This window comes from Apteryx rowi, unplaced genomic scaffold, assembly GCF_003343035.1.
Source record: "Apteryx rowi isolate R43461 unplaced genomic scaffold, aptRow1 scaffold_71, whole genome shotgun sequence".
NCBI lineage: Eukaryota > Metazoa > Chordata > Aves > Apterygiformes > Apterygidae > Apteryx > Apteryx rowi.
In genome coordinates this window covers 43,708-62,172 of record NW_020450994.1, presented here as the reverse complement: position 1 = coordinate 62,172, position 18,465 = coordinate 43,708, and positions in this window count along the sequence as shown.

The window sequence follows — 18,465 nt, the reverse complement described above, 5'->3', positions numbered from 1 at the left end:
AACTTGAAATCCTCACAATCCCACAGTCTCAAGAGTCAGGCAATTAAAAAAATGTATATCACAAGGCCCATAAAATCAGAACAGTTGGCAAGTCTGTGGCTCCTTCCTTGTTTCCCAGTACACCACAGCAGGATGGGGAGAAGAAAGTAACTGCTCAGTTTTCCACGTATTTTTCTGCCTACATGTTCCTACAGGGGTTTTCCACGTTGCTGTAGATTTTCTCAGATCCTAGATGAGAAGGAACCTCAAATAACTGTATGGAGATCCTGGGTCCAGACTTGTGTCCTCTCTTGGGTAAGTAGATGGACTGCAGGTTTAGAGTGAGAGTCTCCTGCCATCCTGCACGTTGCCTGCTCAACCTAAGTGGATACAGGCTACTGTGTAGAAAAAAAATCGTCCACCCTTTTCTCTCCTTTCCATTGTCTTTGCTTGTGCAAAGAGAATTGAAGCATCAGCCAACAAGAGAAGTATAAGCCTCATATGTAGGTCATGCTTCAAGAGACATGAGTTTAGGTCTCTCCTGGCTTAAGAGCACGCTTGACTTCAGATCTTGTATTCCTGAGACAGTCCTCTACCCTTTGACCTATGTCACCTTCTTAAGGGGAAGCATGACGTCTCCTTATACACACACCATTCCTGGGAAACACGTTTTTTTTTTAATTGCATTTGGAAAGAAGCCCTGGGCTGTGAATCATAATTGCTTGTACTATACAGACTAGTATTAAATAGCACTATATATGTACTATACAGACTTGTATTAAAAGCACAAGTTGCTTGGCAGAAGATGATGTCTCCTCCTGAAACAGATTAAAACATTTATAACTCCAAAGAAGGGCTGACTTYAAGAGAGTCCTTTTCTTAGTGTTCTTCTGTCAGCTAGGTTTAAACAGCTTCCTACCCAACACGTCAGTCAGTCAGCTCTTCACCGTCCCGTTGCCCAAATCTCTCCACACAGGGAATGGCTGCTGGATGCCTAGTTCTGGGGTCTGGACTCCACTGTGCACTCCAAAAGTTTGACACTTTGACTGCCCAAGACCTTTAATTCCCTGTTCCCATTCTAGCCCTGAAGTCCCCCTGCCCTCTTTCCACCCAACAGTACCCAGGGTTGCAATGAATGCCAGGGACTCCCGCAATCCTAGGAGGAAACAGTATTACTGGGAATATCCATAGCGCCAGAAGGCATGGGGAGAAGGTGCCCATATCGTTGTGTCTGACCCATCCGATGGAGGGCAGCCTSTGCCTTTCTCCTTTTCTGGACATCATGAATTGCAGCCTGGTGCCCTCCCTTGAGTCTGGATCCAAGGCTTGCAGAGATGCCGTTAAGGATGCAGCTCACCCTGTGCCATGGATGACAGACCCACAAATGTAGGTTTACATCCACTAAAGGGATGCAAGAACTTTCTTCTGAAGGCATCGAAAATGTTGAATGAAATTTACTGCCTGTGTTTTCCACAGATCATGTTATTTCACCTTTAGTAAAGGCTCAAAGGCTTCTCACTTGGCAAGAAGCCCTGTTGATCAAGGAATCTGTACCATGAGTAAATGCAGAAGATCTGGCCCGTTTTCTATACGACAAAATCAAACAATAGTCAGTTTTACGGTTTCCTCTTTATACTTAGCTAGGCAGCTTCCCCTGTAATCCGCAGACATTCCATGGAAGAACTGGGGAAAGAGGTTTCGTTAAAAGCGGCTAAATACAATTGCAAAATTAGAAGAAGCTGGCAGGAGAAATCAGAGATAGGGGGAGTTTCTGAAGTTATTTGGTTTTTGGTTTGTACTTAATGACTCAATTTTTAATGACTCAGTCAGAAGTTAAGAAACTTTCTTGACCTGGCTATTTAACACAGATCTATAGAATACAAGTTTCAATATCAGTTTGTCATACTGTTAATATGCTAATTTAAATATAAATATCCCATAAATGAAAGGTTGGTTTAATTATCCATACCCTACTACTTCTGGTCTGCAGAAACTATGCCATTTATGTATCCTGTGTCATCATGTGACCTTCCCTGTAAAATAGCAAAGCTATATTATTTTAAAATAAAACCTAACTGCATGTAGTACATATATGTAGTTCATTTATTTTGTTTCCTGCCTTATCTCTGGTTTCCAGATAACTGAAGGGCAGTTGCTGGAACACACACTGTGCCTTTACAAATTCAGTGCCGGATTTTGTCATTCATTTTAATAGCAACAGGAAAGTGCCTTTCARTATTAATATTTTGGGCAGTGAGAGAGGAAGGTTTAAGTCTCTCTGGATAACAGGCCAGCTAGTTTATCTTAGTACTTAATATTAGTTGGAGAACAACTTATCTGCTCTCTAGGTCAGAAAAAAACTTCTCGGGGCATTGTAAATTTCAAATGAAAGTGAGAAGCCCAGCTAGGACATTTTCATTAATGAGAGTTTCCTGGAGCCATTTAGTCTTGCTTTTAAGGGTGTGTTGGTTATTTATGGCAGAGAAAAGGAACGGATGTGTTGATGTTCTGGAATTTTTCCTTTGTGCATTGTTTCCCATTTCACAGTTGTATTTGGCACCCACTTTCCTCCAGCCAATGAAGAATATTAAAGAACTTCCTTTGCTGAAAAGTTTTGTGCACATTTTAAAAACCATACAGTGTAACCAACCATGTGTGATGTAGTACTTCTACCAGCATTTACAAACACCAGGGAGTGTAAATATATAATATTGCCAAGAAAGGCCTGCCAATGATTCATTTTATGGACTATGTATTAAGTCTATAAAAGTTATTTCTTATTCTTAAGTTGTTCTTTAAAAAATGGTTATATAACACAACCAGTAAAGCAAATTTGATGTCTGACTGAATGTATCCAGGAAAGCCAATAACAAAACTCACACTTGCTGTGATAGGAGCAAGAGTAGTTTCTGCTCATGCCAAGAATAACCTCGAGTACACTGGACAGTGAATGTGTTTTGATGCATTCACAAGGCAACAGCTTTTTCCTATGAGGTCTCAGTGGAAGCATCCCTGTGTTGTCAGGCTGGATCAGAGCTATTCTTGGAAATGAGTTCTCTGACCCCAGAGAAATAATCTCCTTGTAATTAAGATTTTTCAAATTCAGAGAATTTTCTTCATCATTAGGGACCCATGCCTGCAAATCCCAGTGACATGTTGTCAATATATTGCCATAGGGCTTCACAAAATTCCCTGGTCTCCTCTGCCTGCAGGAAAACCATATGCTCTATTGTGGTTTGTGTGTTTGCAGGGAGGAGTAATGAAGGACTTTGATCTGCTGACCTGCACTAACTTAGTGCCATGAATTTGAAAAGAAATGGAAAGAAAAACACTACTTGCCAAAAAAAATTAAATTGAAGGCACTTGCATTCCTTTCACTGGAAAAATTTCTACCTCAGATGCCTCAAAAATACATTGTGTGGAAACACTGGATTCACTACCAGTAATAAGACTCTTACGGTTAGCAGTGAAGGTGAAGATTCACCCACACAATACAGAGAAGCTAGCTACAAGGTGGATCTCACTGCCACATACTGCCAAGCATCAAGATATTTGTGCCAAAGTGGTCTGGCCAAGGCCATTTGTACGTAGCACAGAGGACATCAGCTGTTGAGTCCTCACTAAGTATGTTGGGTCTCTCTCGACTGGCAACAAAGAGCTATTTTTTGGACAGGTCTTTTATACCTTCTTGAGTCAAGCAGTTTTTATGGGATGATTTTGCTTCAGAATCTTGCTTGCCTTATCCTCCATTAATCTTGGGCAAAGTTTCTGCCCGTTGTCTTTGTCTCTTTGTTTCGCCATCTTTATGACTACCGTCTGTCTTCCTGTTGGGAAGACATGTTATCCAAACCCATGTTATCAGAACATTTTGGGTTTTTGGGTGACGAGTTGCCTGCACTGTGGCCTTATCAAAGTAGATGTCTTCAGGTCTTGATGTAAGCAACACACTCCTCACTGCTTATTGGTTTGACTGCTGTCATTCATGTCCCTGATTTGCAATACAGGCCATTCTTTCAACCTTTGCTCTATGTGTCTTCTGATGCTTCCAGACACAAGCCTTCCATTCATACTTCATTCAGAGCAGCCTTAATATTTCTGTTACAAATTTCTACAGTGTTTATAGTGAGCTAAAGCCTGAGAAAGGACTTCCTACAGAAGTTCATCTGCTAAAACAACCTGCATGTTGTAAAGTGTTTAACAGCTGCAGGCCTGCTTCCCAGTCTAAGCACTTATGCCATCCCACAGATGATTATACCAGCAGTGTAAAGTTCAGCACATGCTTAATCATGTTGGATGAGTCCCATTGATGAGTCCCATACAGCAGCATGAGAGGTCAGTCTTCATGTCAGTGAAATAAGATACAGCATAGTTCTTGGAAGAAAATGAAGCTAAATGAAGCGAAATATAAATCTCTGAAGAACATGATAAACACCAACAAATGGTAACAATCTTACTAACTGTGGAAGGGTTGGTGGAACCAGTCCTAGAACTAAGTCTGATTTATGGATATGAAATTGAAGAGGCTTACTTTGCACAGTAGTGGAAGGGCCTAATTGCATCATGAAAAATAGGATTTATGAGAGTTAAAAGCTAATTTAGATTTGTAATAGCCAGACAAGCATGGAAATCTGCAAATAAAAGTTACTGAGCACATCTCAGACATTCATATACTCTTAATATTGCAAATCCCAACATCAGTGTATCACATTCAAATATACTGCCTGGCTCTGTGCAACTTTTCACTGTGCTCCTTACTTAGCAGTTCTTGTCACTGTTGTGTTGGCTCCATTTCCAGTGTCCTATCATTCCCGTCAGTTGTATCTTTTTGCTCGCCAGTTTATCAGACAGATGTCGCCATGCTTCCTCTATTTCTGTCTAAGAGATYCCACAGAGGAACATGTCCTATGCTACAAAGTTTAGTAAGTTGATGCTTGTGTGATGCTTCAGATCTTCTGTGCTTCAATCCATGGTGTGAACATGGCAGATGAATTTAAAGCACCATAGCTGTTATGAACTTTCCATGCACTCCAGAGTTGATCTGTGCATGAACAAGAGTCATTTAACCAGAATTCCTGTCATTCAGCTGAGCAGTCAGCTTTAATGAATCCTGTATAAACGGCTGTAGTCTTCAAAATTCTCCCTGCACAAAGTTGCCAGGCCACAACACCCCCCCCCCCCCCACCCCCCGCTAAAGCATATCTAGGAAAACAAATATGCCTTCTTCCATACTATTCTTGGACTGAGCTGTACGCCCACTCACTGCTTGAAACTAAATTTCTGTACATCAGCTTATAAGTAGGGAGAAAAAGGCAGCTCAGCCAGGGAGGAGGTGGAGATACCTAACATGCATGCCTTTCAGAAGCATATGAAGTTCTATACTTACACAGAGTCATTCCATTCCTCCTCTCAGTCTTTCCACATCACTTTTCAGATGTGATACAGCTTGCTAGATCTTTAGATACCCATGGGCTCTCTATCTGGAAGGTATCCACCTGGAAGGTGGATAGCAAGCTCAAGGATGTGTTTAAGCATGGCAAATCCTGTGATCCATGTATTTTCTACTAACACTGCTGTTTGTCTTCCCAGCTATACCCAAGGCTTATAGCATTTATCTCATGACCAAGAAGAAACCTCAGTTATTTACTGCTGGACAGGGTGGCAGCATGCATAACCCCTATGCTGAGGTGCCAAACACTCATCAGAATATGCTCTGCACCATGTGCAAGTTTGTACTAACATATGAAAGCTGCAGAATGTAGGCAAGTTTAAGGGTGGGGCTRTGCACTTAGTTGTAACCACTGACTCCTACATGACACCACGTAGAAGAAAATTTAGTCTTCGGGACTTCTTGTGGTTTTCAGTATTGCTTAATATAGTGCATCAGGGCTTGGGATATTATGGTATTAAATAATGTACAGATATGTTAAGATGTGGCCTTAGAGGACACAGTGGCAAAATTCATTTATGTAGAAGCAGCTTTACCCTTTCTGAGCCTGATTTTCCTAAATATTATTGTTTGGTGTTGCCCTGRTTAACCACAGTTCTCGTACAGGCTAATATAAGTTCTGTATTGGTACGTAAATAGAAATTCTAACTATAAAAAAAAAGATAATCCCAGAATATTTAAAAGTCAAGTTGAGAGATGTTTTCATAAAGGCAGATGATTTTTTGCATTAGGTTAAAAATTGAGGCAGATTCTGTATCCATTCCAGAAGTTTCCATCAAGGTGGACCTATTTTTATCCTGTGTTCTGCTTTTATTTTTATACAAACACATCTTTACCAATGACGTACAATCCTAACCTAGTACCCACTTAATTACATATCTGCATGCATCCTCACATCCTCCCTTCTGGTGTAACAAGTATCTTTGCTTTCACTAGCTTGCAGGACCTGACGGGCAGATGTCTGCCTCTCTGCACATCCCCCGTAATGCCAAGGGCTGCCCACCCAGGAAATGATTTGTTGTAGCATCAAGGCTGTAAGACTTAGGTTCTTCAGGCAGAAAACTGTTTTCTGTAAAACACTTTGAACGTGTAGACAATACTGCAGACAGCAGGAATGTACTTACATGCTGAAAATTGTGCTATTGAGCATGTTCTATCTTGTTCCTGTCTTTGCAAAGCTGGATGTCTAGGCAACTTCTTTCCTCACTCAAGTCACYTCAGATGCGGAGAACAGCCATCCTGGTGTCATAGAGCCCCATTTGATAGCCCTGAGCTGAAGCGGTGGTTCACATTCACAGTCAGCTCTGTTCAGTGCTCCTTGCTCTGAAGCATAGCTTCCCAGGGAGGCTGCAGAGCAAATTCTTGAACCAGATACTGTGAGTGCATGAGGTACAGGCTGATGTAGTGGTTGTATTGGCCTAGATTAGGATTTGTCAGGTACTTTTTCTGCCAGCAGTACCAGCTTGAGCATCCATTGTGTCACATGTTCTATGATCCTCTATTGCACTGTGTTAGCACAAATGTTTGTGCTTATCCATACAGTAAGACAGATCGAGGAATTGATTCCTTTTTTTTTTTTTTTAAATTTACTTCCCGTTAAGGTATTTTTCAACTGAATAGTTCCCCTGCTGTGAATTACACTGAGCACAAACACCAAGCCACTGGAAGGCTGGGAGGAAGAGGAATAAACATGAATAAACAGCCAAGGGCAAAGGTTTGAGGGATATAAGGCTAGAATAAACAGCCAAGGGCAAAAGTTGAAGCAGCACTCTTGCCATGTGTCAAACCACAGTCCTGGGCTCTGGGCTGTCCTTAGTTGGGAGAGATGGTGAGCTCATCACTCAGCTATGGGTCTTAGCCATTAGACTGAGGAGTATTTCAGGCATGGCCAGGGACCCAAGTGCTCTCACAATAACCAGGATGGACTTACAGTAGGAGCCTGATGCTCGCAGGGGAAAACAGGGAACTCACCTTTTTGTCCATTGATCGTCTGAAGCAATACTGTAACAGCTGAGGGAGCAGAACTATTTACCTAATTCCAGAGGTCTTCTGGACTCTGCTCTTTCAGAACCCACCACACCTCACTGCAAGAGGACACTGTTCATCCTCCAGGACCTCTACAGCCAATTTGGATACCTGCTGGAACACAGAAACTACCTTTCTTGGGAGGAGTACCTAGCTCTCATACCCAGAAAATAAATGCAGGAAGGCTTTATTAGAGTCTTAATTCCAATATAGAGGCACTTAAGTGAAGTCCCAGTATAGGTGTTCGGCTTTGCCATGCTGACTGTTGCAAGCTCCAAGTGATGAATGCCTCTTCAGCCTTTACCTCTTCCCTTTCTATGCACAGCATTGTTGTGGAATGCAGCCTGGAGTCAAGCATGCTTTAGTTATGGGCACTGCAGCACACTGCTTTAACACTTATCACTCTTTGTTTAGGATGCTAGTTTTCATTGATTAAAAAAAAATGAGAACTCAAAAAATCAAAGCTGAAGTCCAGACACACTCTTTCTTGGACCTAAGAACTCAGTTTCGTCCAGTTTCGTTCATTACAAACCCATACAGGCACCTTGTGAACAGAGAAGACAAAGTAAGCGGTCTGCTGAGCAAGGGACACGTGTACTAGCCAACAGGGAATTCACGTTGTCTCATTTCTTTTCTCAGGTTTGCTTTCCTACACAGCTCTGTAAGCTGAGGCTTTATTGTCTTGCCTCTCTTGATATGTGCCTACAGGCAGCAATTCCACGATGCCTCATTCCTGGCCTTTTATATAGGCTTCATCCTTATGCCTGTTATTAGCAAGACTGATGCCTAGGAGGACTCTGTGAAGGTGCACCTCTAAGATGCAAAATATACACAAAGTGTGAAGTCACATCTAGATGGAACCTCACTTTGTTTTGGAGATGATGACATGAATTTAATCTTTTCTGTCGCATCCTGTGCTACCTACTCACAGTCCTCAGGCCACCTCAAGTGGCATTTGTGAATTTGAAACCCTCTCTTGGTTCTACACACCAGAGAATTTGCTCTCTCTAAAGTCACATGGGAGAAATAACAGATGCCACCATATGTTGGTGAAACCATCACCTCTAACTACAGAGGTGACTAAAGCCTTGTTTGGGAAGTGGAAGAACTGGGCTGCAATGGGTAGGGGTGCTCAAGAGGATGTTTCCATGTCCGCAGGGTGCTCTGACCACCTGATTAGGCTAGAGGGCACTGTCCACTCTGCTTTTGAAGCTTGGCCATCCCTTAAGAAACAACAGTGAAGCTATAGAGACAGAAAAGGCTGAAGCAGGCGTAAGGGTGATTCTGCAAACAGCGGTGCTGGGTGGGGAGGCCAAGTTCTAGTCCCCACTGCAGGGAGTCCTTGTGCATTTTCTGTGTGTTCAGGTGCAGAAGCAATGTGTTTTTCACACAGAACAGCTGTGCTTGGTGAGGGAGTTGGAAAGAAACTTGTATTTACCCATGACGGTCACACTGTAATTCAGCTTGTCGCTTCCTACAGGCGGCAACCTTGATCCATCCCTTGCAATCCTACCTCTTTCTTGGACTTTAGAAGAACATAACCTTTACCTTGGCCCCCTGACAAGCTCTTTGGGGTAATATCCCCAAATGGCCTGATTCCTCCAAGAGAGACAGCCACACAAGGGATCCCAGAGAGAAAGACTTGCTGAAGTTTTCACTCTTACTACAGCTTAACATAGTCTATGCCAGTCATAGGTTTGTCTTTAGGGTCCAGGTGGTAAGATCCTCCCCAAAACCTCTGGAGGAACCAGGAGCTACCTGCATGTTGTGTGATGCTTTCTTTTGAAAAGCTCTGCCTGTAACACACGCAGCCCTGCCTGTGACACAACTCCAGCAGAAGCCATTAATAGGTGCCACCCAAAAGCTCAGTAGCAGTCAGAAAAGGCCATTCACAGGAAGCAATGGCTAATTACACTGTTTTGAGCTGGGAAGTACAGAACAGCACTGCCACGTGATACCAAAGCAGGCATCTCACAGCTTCTATGCCCACAACTCCAGAGCGAGACTCCAGGAATAGGAGAAAAGCTTATATGCTCCACAGCTGAACCCACAGATGACTCTGGTTGCGTAAATCATTGCCTTTTTGCAAGAAGCAGTTGCAAGAGAGACTGCAGACCGACTGTTATCACTCCTTGCGGATACCAAGTCTGTCCTGGTAAMGCAGTTGGCTCTGACTCCAGGAAGTGGGAGTGTACCAAAGGCTCCAGGGAGAATTTGTACTAGGTCACCTGTGGGACAGGTTCCCACAGCTGGCAAAAGGAAGAACAAGAATAAGGTCTGCTTCCAARGAGAACTACTCAGCACAGTTTCCAACCAACCCAGAAGGAAGCACTTCATTGAAGAAGTTAAGATTTGGGGGACAGTATTACCTCAAACACAAAAAATGTTTTGCTACAGTTCTGCATATGCTCCAAATCTTTCTTTCTTTTTATTATTCTGAAGCTGATTAAAGGGCTACTCGTAATTCCTTACAGAGGGCTACCCTCTGAGGCCCTAAATGTCAAACAAATCTTCAGACAGCTAGCCTTCATTTCTGTTGCGAAAGTCACTGACCAAATATGGTGCTAGTGCTACCATTTGAGATACACCACAAGCTGCAGAACCAACCCACTAAATATCCTCCCAGAGATGCCTTAAATTTTCTCCTCTAATTGCAGCTCTGTAAAGAGAAAAAACTTACACCGGAAATCTCTGTATTGGAAACAAATGGGAAGTATGTGACTCTAAAGATTAAARGGGAAAGGTTATCTTTGTGTTTAGCTAGTCATTAGCTGCTCCCAGGGATTTGAAAATACAAAGTTATATAACTGTTAAGTTTTATTAACAGGCACAAAACAGCTCCATACCTATTAGCATGAATAGCAGCTCTTATGCTTAGTATCAAACATGGCTAGGCAAAATGAGCATGAATCCCTTGTCTTTGATTTATGCAGGAGCAGATCAAGTCTATGCAAACCTTTGCTGTCAGTTTTAGTGAGAAAGAATTGAACTCTCTACAATATGACCTATGCCCTCACAAAGCCATTCCTAAAAAGATGAATGGAACAGAGAGGATGACTTTAGTGACATTATCATTAGAAAGATTGATACTTTACCACTATGACTCATTCTTCCCCCATAATTTTGTTCCTAAAAGCCAATTAATGATGTTTAAAAGAGCTGTGTTAATGCTTGCTGTTGCAAACAAAGCTAATTAACAGATAATTTGTAATTTTGCAATTTTAGCAATCAATACTTGGAAAAGAATATAATACTGAACAATCTTTATAAGTTTCAAGAGCAACACTTATTGCCCTTTCTTGAGTAAGGCTTTTATGCATGAAATCCTCTTTTTAGACAAAAGAGAAACAATATTGGGCTGCTTCTGAGCAATCTTAATTAATTAGTAACTTAAATCACAATTAATTGCTGATCAATCTGTGTACAACCAGTATCTAAATTGCACACATTAGTTACAAGAGATAGCCCTCTTTTAGTTCCAAGTTGGCACATTTTCAGTATTATTTTGCTTTATTATTATAAAATTATTAAGTTTGGATCTACAAAACTCTGAATGAGTGACAGCAATTATCTCTATTAAAGGAATGCATTCTGCGAAATTTTACTTTTCCTTACTATGTATTTTGTGACCATCAAAATCTGATCTTTAGGTCTAATCCGTTTAGAAAGGTGAACATACAGCATTTAAAATAATCTAGAATTAGTTAGATAATGAAGAACCTGCGATATTCCATGGGCAGAAAAGGACTTCCRTTTATGAGGTACACTATTTTTGTGTGACTCATTCACTCATGCAGCAAAGCCTAAGGTCCTGATGGCTTGTGAAGAGCAAGAGAATATATGCAGATCCAAATCTAAAGAGGACAAAGCATGTAGAACTGCCTTAGGCATCAGCAATTTCCCCTTTCCAGTGCTCTTTGGAGTGTAGTCCTATTGACATTGATTTCGATGAGAAGAGCATGGAGTTTTTAGAGAGCACATCTTTTGGTGCTGATCTCACAGGCTTGCAAAAGCATATAAACACATAAAAGACTGTGCTCTTTGTCTCCAGGTGAAGGCACAGCTCTATCTTGGGGTGTTCCAGAATCCAGAATAGTAGAATGAAAACCAGAAATTGCCCAGGGAAAGTGTGAATCTTCTTATATCTTGTAAGAAAACAGCAGAAACAGATACATTTTCCTGCCCTGAAGATTTGGTAGGAGGACTCTTCTGGAGTACATTTGTGAAGGTCTGTGCAGTCAACAGAGAGAAAGAAGCAGGAGGAGAAAGTAGTGTGGAAGTACCAGATGTTACTGCAAATGCACTAGCTACAAACATCTGCAAAAAAGTTAGACAATAGCCTGGGGGTGCTGGCTGGGGGGAACAGTGAAATATAAGCAATGGAAGAGATTCTACCTCTTTGAGTCCCGTGTACATAGGGATACGGGCTTTTTAAGTTCTTTGAAAGTAAACTAGAGCACATCAAAAAATGCCCGAGTCTGTCACTGCTTCTTCCTCTTAATGGGAATCATCTACAACACACTGCATTTAGTTAGCTGCTCAAAGTAAATTGGGGGTAGGAGGGCCAATAATGATTAGAAGGCTTATAACAAAATTATCCAAAATGATAGGATACATGCATATTAGAAATATCCTAGATTCCATATCCAAGGTACAAAGCATAACTACTGAACACTTAACAGTTGTTTGATGTCTAGAGTGATGTTTCACTTTAATCCTGAATGGTTACTACTACACACTCAATAGTAGGTAACCAGTCTGAAATACTTACACTTAATTACATAAGCAATGTCCTATTAGTACATCTGCAAATAAGTCTTGAACAAGTACACAAATTTGAAGAGTATTTTGCTTTTATTCTTCAGTCAAACCATTTAGAAGTGTCAGTATCTATGGCAAGAGAAATAATTTTCACAGGCTCTCTCTCTATTGGAAACTAATGGGAAGTATGGGGTTCTAAGGATTGAAGAGGAAACAATGAGGATTGCTGTGAAGACAATGGGCAGGGCTTTGCAAATCCAGTGGTTCCCAAATTTTAGCATAAAATATTGCTGTGTTTTTGTTACTGAGCATAGCCCAAAGTGTAGTCAGTGTAAAGACATGGAGCTGAATTTTAAGGGTGATGGGCACCCATCATTCCTATTTGTATCAGCTGGAACTGCAAGCACAAACAAACACTTCTGAGTTGAGATCCTCCCTCTGAAATGACATGGAAGTTTTTGCACTAATACAGAAACCAAGCAAGAAGAAGCAGCTAGGGAAAAAAAAGGAGGGGGAAACACACCCAAATTCTCCTGTCAACAACTTCTGAATACAACCACTTTCATGTAATTAAGAGTGAGGGAGTGTGTATTTAAATAATCTTTAAAATAATTCAAGGTCCAAATTCTATTACAGGAATTGTGCAGACATGGATGTACCTCTGGAAATGTCAGTGCTGAATGAGGGCTAAAAATCATTTACAAGAATTAGCTGAGGTACTTTGGTCAGATAAAACTTTTTTAGGGATAATCATTTTATCTCTTCTGTTTGTGAATATTTAAGAACACTTTACTGTTGACTTGTCCTGAGAGGCATAATTTCGTCAACACAGACTTGAGCTTTCAGCATTCAGCAATTCCCATATGCTTTTCATTGGAATCAAGAAAATAATTACACTGGTGGTTTTCATAGATGAAGGCTTGAAATAAGATAGGAAGTTTTGAATCATTTGAGATTTAATGATACAGACAGATGCAAGCTTGAATGTCTGAAAATCCACAAGTGGAAATATGCAAAAAGATGAACTGCGACCTCATAAAGATATGCATATTATACAGAAATATTATTAGCAAGATCTTTATGGTTAAAGATTTATTAAAAGATGGTTATGCTGTTTGTATCTTTTAAAAATAAAGAGTTTTCTTAGTAATGTTGAACATATAGTTCATAAAAACTTACCCATCTCACACAGAAGTCACTTAGATGATATGACCCTGAATTTCTAAAGGGGTAAGAGACTTTTTCTAAAGTCCAAAATCTTGAGTTGTTCAAAGTTCATTTCTTAGAGAGATGATGTCTGCAGCAATATATCTAACATAGAGGGAACCTCCTGAGGAAGCCTGAGTGTATTCATAAGCTTCCGAATGATTCCAGTAAAAAGTCCTTGTACAGAAAGTTCCAGCTCACTTCTTGTTTACTAGGTTAGCGTCTGCAGAAGAGTCACATAGGATTTCCCTAAAAAAATCACATGTTCTCATATTGCAGCATCCTTGAGCCAAATGCATAGAAAACCTTGGGTAACCTTTTCTTCCACAGTATACACAAGGAGAAATCTGTTTTCAACATTTTTGGCCCCTGTATTACATAGATAATAGCCAAATAGTGACTTATGTCAGCATATTTCCTGCTGTATTCTAAACAGCATCTGTATCATTTTGTCAGTCTTATCCTTAACACATGGTACTTCTACCTTTATAAACAAGGGTGGCATACATGCAGTAATATTACATGAGTAAGCATTACAATTTTGAATATTAATTTACAGGAAATTGCTCCAGATGCTATGAGCTATTTTCACATGCCTATTGAGATAAACAGACCTGAGGCTAGAAGAGACTCTGAACTGGTTTTTGGAAAGCCTGGCTCCCAGTATCTGGTTCTTTCTTAGATGCTTCAAAGTCAGACATCGCCTTGCCCTGGAGCACTTGGCTCTCATAACAGAATCTCCGAACTCTGAGTGCAGGAATTGCCTTAGGTCAGTGTTCTCATTGCAGAAAATGCCTAAACATAGCCAATACAAAACACGAATGGCACAGATTTGTCCAGAATCCTACTAAAATGGGGTGAGGGGGCAAGAATGACATTTTAATGTGTTAAGTTGGGTACTTGCCAAGAGAAGGGGAGATGTGAATTCTGACTCCTGCTCCAAGGACTATTTGTGCACTGAATCCAGTTACTGTTTCATGTAAATAGCCCTTTAAGCAGCACCAGAACCCAGGTTTTCATTAGCCTGTGAAAGTGCCTCAATTATTGCATTAAGGAGTCAGGCTCCTGCTGTCTTTCTCCTGCTTTATGAGACTTGAAGTGTTTCTACACAGTACTTGGCTTTCACAGAATGGGTGAAAAACACACACATTGTCTCTGTCACACACACTGCTTAAGAAATTACMTGCCTAGTGTATACAATGTCCTTGAGCCAAATGCATAGGTAACCCTTCCTTTTCCAATATATGCTAGAGGGAGATGCACTTATAAATACCTGTGGCATTGAAAATATACTCATAAGCTTCTGAATGGTCCCAGCAAAAAGTGCTGAACTGTAAGTTACAGTTCACTCTGTCTTTACTTGGTTATTTGTTGAGGAAAATTTAAACAAACTTTCCATTTATGAAGTAATATCTGTGAAGGATTTTCACTTCCGTTGAGAGAAGCAGGATAGTACATTCCTGACTCAGGCAAACTGGTGAGAATTTGGTGAGAATTTCCACTGATGTTTTAGCAGCACCAGATTTTTTCCTCACATAGTTTATTAGTTTTCATCACTGTCATTGCATATTAAGCAAATGTCATATCATCGCATGTTAAGCTAAACCTGCTTATATTTAGTTAGTTTCTTTTAGGAAACTTGTGTGCTAGATTTCTTGTTTTCTTCATTTCAGACAGAATAACTCAGGAAATAAATTATGGATATGATGAATTTCTTACCAGTCTGCAATAAAAAGCTTTGTGTTGAAAGTAAATTGGTACTGAGAGAATACATCTTTAAGAATAGATCTCTTCAGGATTGCATGTTAGTTCCAAGGCCTAATTCAAATCCTGTTCATGGAAAGGCTCCCTTTGAATTCAGTGAGCTTTGGATAAACTGCTTGTACTCTGAAGACAGAAATTTTTCTTTACTAACACAGATTAATTAATTTTTTTACAAGTACCCTGCAAAGCAGGCATTATTTGTTCTTAGTAGGTGAGAAAAGTTGCCCAAAGAGAAATTTTAGAGATTCAAGGTAAGAGTCTAGATAACAACAAGTCTGTGACCACACTAAAACTTAGGGCTGTCTGGCTAAAACTAGGCACCTAATTTTTTGCAAAATGAATACCCTCTTGAAGAGGAGTGTTGAACTATAGCAGCAATTATGCTGAAAAGCATTCCTTCTCAACTTAAACTTTGCAGGCCAGGTTTCAATCAGGCATCCACTTTGATGGCAACTTACATACAAGCTTTTCAGTAGTAAATACCTTCCTTACAGCCGCAAAACATTTCTTCTGATTACAGCACTAAAGAGTTAATGCTTTCGCTAACACTTTTTTTTTTTTTTGCAAAGCATAAACTTTGTAAAAGCACAGCATTTTGTTTAAAGGATGTGTTTAGTTTCTCTAAACCAACAGAAATTAAAGGTTTTGGAAACCATGTCAAGTTCACTGTATAGACTATGCAAAAACTTTGTGGTTACTTTTGCCTCCCCAGTGACTCACCCCTAGTTGTTTTTGTATTCTTAAAATATAGTTTTTGCTTCAAACTCAGTTCAGCCATACTTAGTTTGACTCAGTATGGTCATATTTGCTATACTCTGTCTTCAAATCTGGAAGATGATAGTTCCAAAATAATTTCTGTTCTCTCTGTGCCATCAACTCTTGCCAGAAGGCAATAGTGTAACTTTTATTTCTATTTTCAATTGTAGATAGAAGTTAGAAGAAAATTGCTAGTTAAGAATATTTCTGTCATCAAATCACTTAGAGGAAGGAAATACTCTTTTCTGGGTTCCCATGCCCAACGGCTCTGCTTTCTTCATGGTTCCATGAAATCATGCAGAATAATCACAGAAAGAGTTTGGGAATCACTGGTGGTTAGCAGCATCTGAGGGACAAGGATGTGTTATGTACACCTGCTGTAGATAGATCAGGAAGCACTGTCCAGCATGGGCATCTGAAACTTTAAACGTGCTTTTCATGGGGGAAAAAAACCCTATTTGTCCTGATTTCAGGAACGCGGCCTTGTCGTATTAGAAAAATTACAATGTAACTGCTTCTGTGGTAGTTCAAATTGCTAGGAATATATCACTTAGCCCCAAGGATAATGTTTTAAATGTAAGAGCCAGGAGCATTATTATTCAACAGGCATGCTATGTATTTCAGGACAGCAGTATGTGCATTTTCAAATACTTAGACAATAAGACACAGTCTCCAGAAAATAAGTAGGAAAGATTTTTCTTTTGCAATGGCAATTAAATCCATCCTGAAATCCACAGCATGCCTGTTTGATAATTCTGGGCAAACTACCTCCTTGTGCTGTTTCTGCAGCATATTTCAAATGAACAGTAAGCTATGTCTTAATTTTTGTTATTACTTTCAATATTGTGGCTAGACCAGCAATTCAGTGTACATTAAGAGCACCTGCAAACCAGCTCGCAATCACATCAAAGGCACCAGCATCACCAACAATTTTACATTCCCCCCATCTTTTTGAGCTTAATAGATTATGTTCAAACTTCTGTTGAAACTAAAAGAGAACCTCTTAAAAATTGAGGCTTATCCTTTGTTTTTCTGAGATACAGATGAGTAAACTCAGAAACAATGTAAATGGCGATATGGCTTACATTTGGTTTGCTTACCATTCAGCAGACCATAATCGCAGTGCACTTGTCTGTTATTGTGTCTATTATTGCATGTGGCTGCGACTGCAGAGCACAAGACTCTGCTGGTGGTCCATTTCATTCCCACGTCCTTGCTTCCTTCCTCCCTTCCTGGGTTTAGATACCATATGTTCCATGGCTCCTCTCAATTTGCCCCAAACTCCTTCTGTCAGGGCATGTTCTTTGCATTGCTGGTCATGCATATTAAGAATATTGTTTCAGCTCATTTTTTCGCCTTCACTTCTTTTTGATTGACCAGTGGTCAAACAGCAGTGGAATGGCTTTCCACTGGGTGCTTATCTGGTTTGTCTTGTGTCACTCTAACCACACATTTGGCCCACTGAAGCTATTTCATTAGACCCATGTTCTTTATTGACATCCCACCGTTCCTTATTAAATCCTTGAGGAGTATTTTATTTCTGATGTTATTTAGTTTCTTTCTTTGTCTTTTAGCAAGTGTTAAAGTCTCATTTCTGCATAAAACAAAATACATTATGATAGTCTGGTCTTTCTCCTGATTGTCTGAAAGTAAAAAATTTCAAATAAAAGGAACACGCATTCCTACACCGCTTACTTTCTCAGATTAACATTAATAGCAATGTTCTGAGATACTTTAGCTACCAAAGTTTTGATATCTACAGTTACTGACTGCTAGAGAGCCTGTCTAAAATCTTTTTGTCAGATTACAACCAGTAGTTGCTTTTATCTTTATTTATACCAAGTCCCTTTTTTTCCCCACTTCCTTAAGGTCTCAAATTATCTTTTATGCCATATATTCTTTCTCTTATAGCCACCAAAATCATTAGTGACATCAAAAGGACTGGTGGAGATCATCTAATTTCATTCACTTTTTATTATTTAATTATTTAATCATTTTATAATAATTGTGCCATGATTCCCAGGACACCTTAAAGAAACATTAAGGAGTCAAACTTTCTGCCTACTCCCACTCTTGTTTTCCAGAAACCACATTGTTATTCATCTGTTATCTGTTCTGTGTAAGGGATGGGTGTATAAAATGTCACAAACAAAAATTTATAAACTGTACTGGACAGGAACTTTTGTTATATTTATTACACTCTATTTCAACACTTTTTTAACATGCTAGGAGACAGTATTTTTAATCCAACAAAATCAGTTTGCAGTCTTTGAGCTATCTTATCCCACCATCCCATAACATCCTTTCCATCATCTGTTTTCAGTACTTCTCCTAAAATTCCCAACATTTTGTTCTTTGTTGTTGCTAAGAGTTCCAACTGCCTCTTAAATCTCTTCAATTTTTTTTTCTACAAACGGCTCAGCTACCTGTAAAATGCCAATTGTTTACTTCTATTCTAAGAAACTCATTAAAGAACTCCCTCCCTCTGCTTAAAACTGCATTCTTGCATTCTGTCCTTTATTACACTC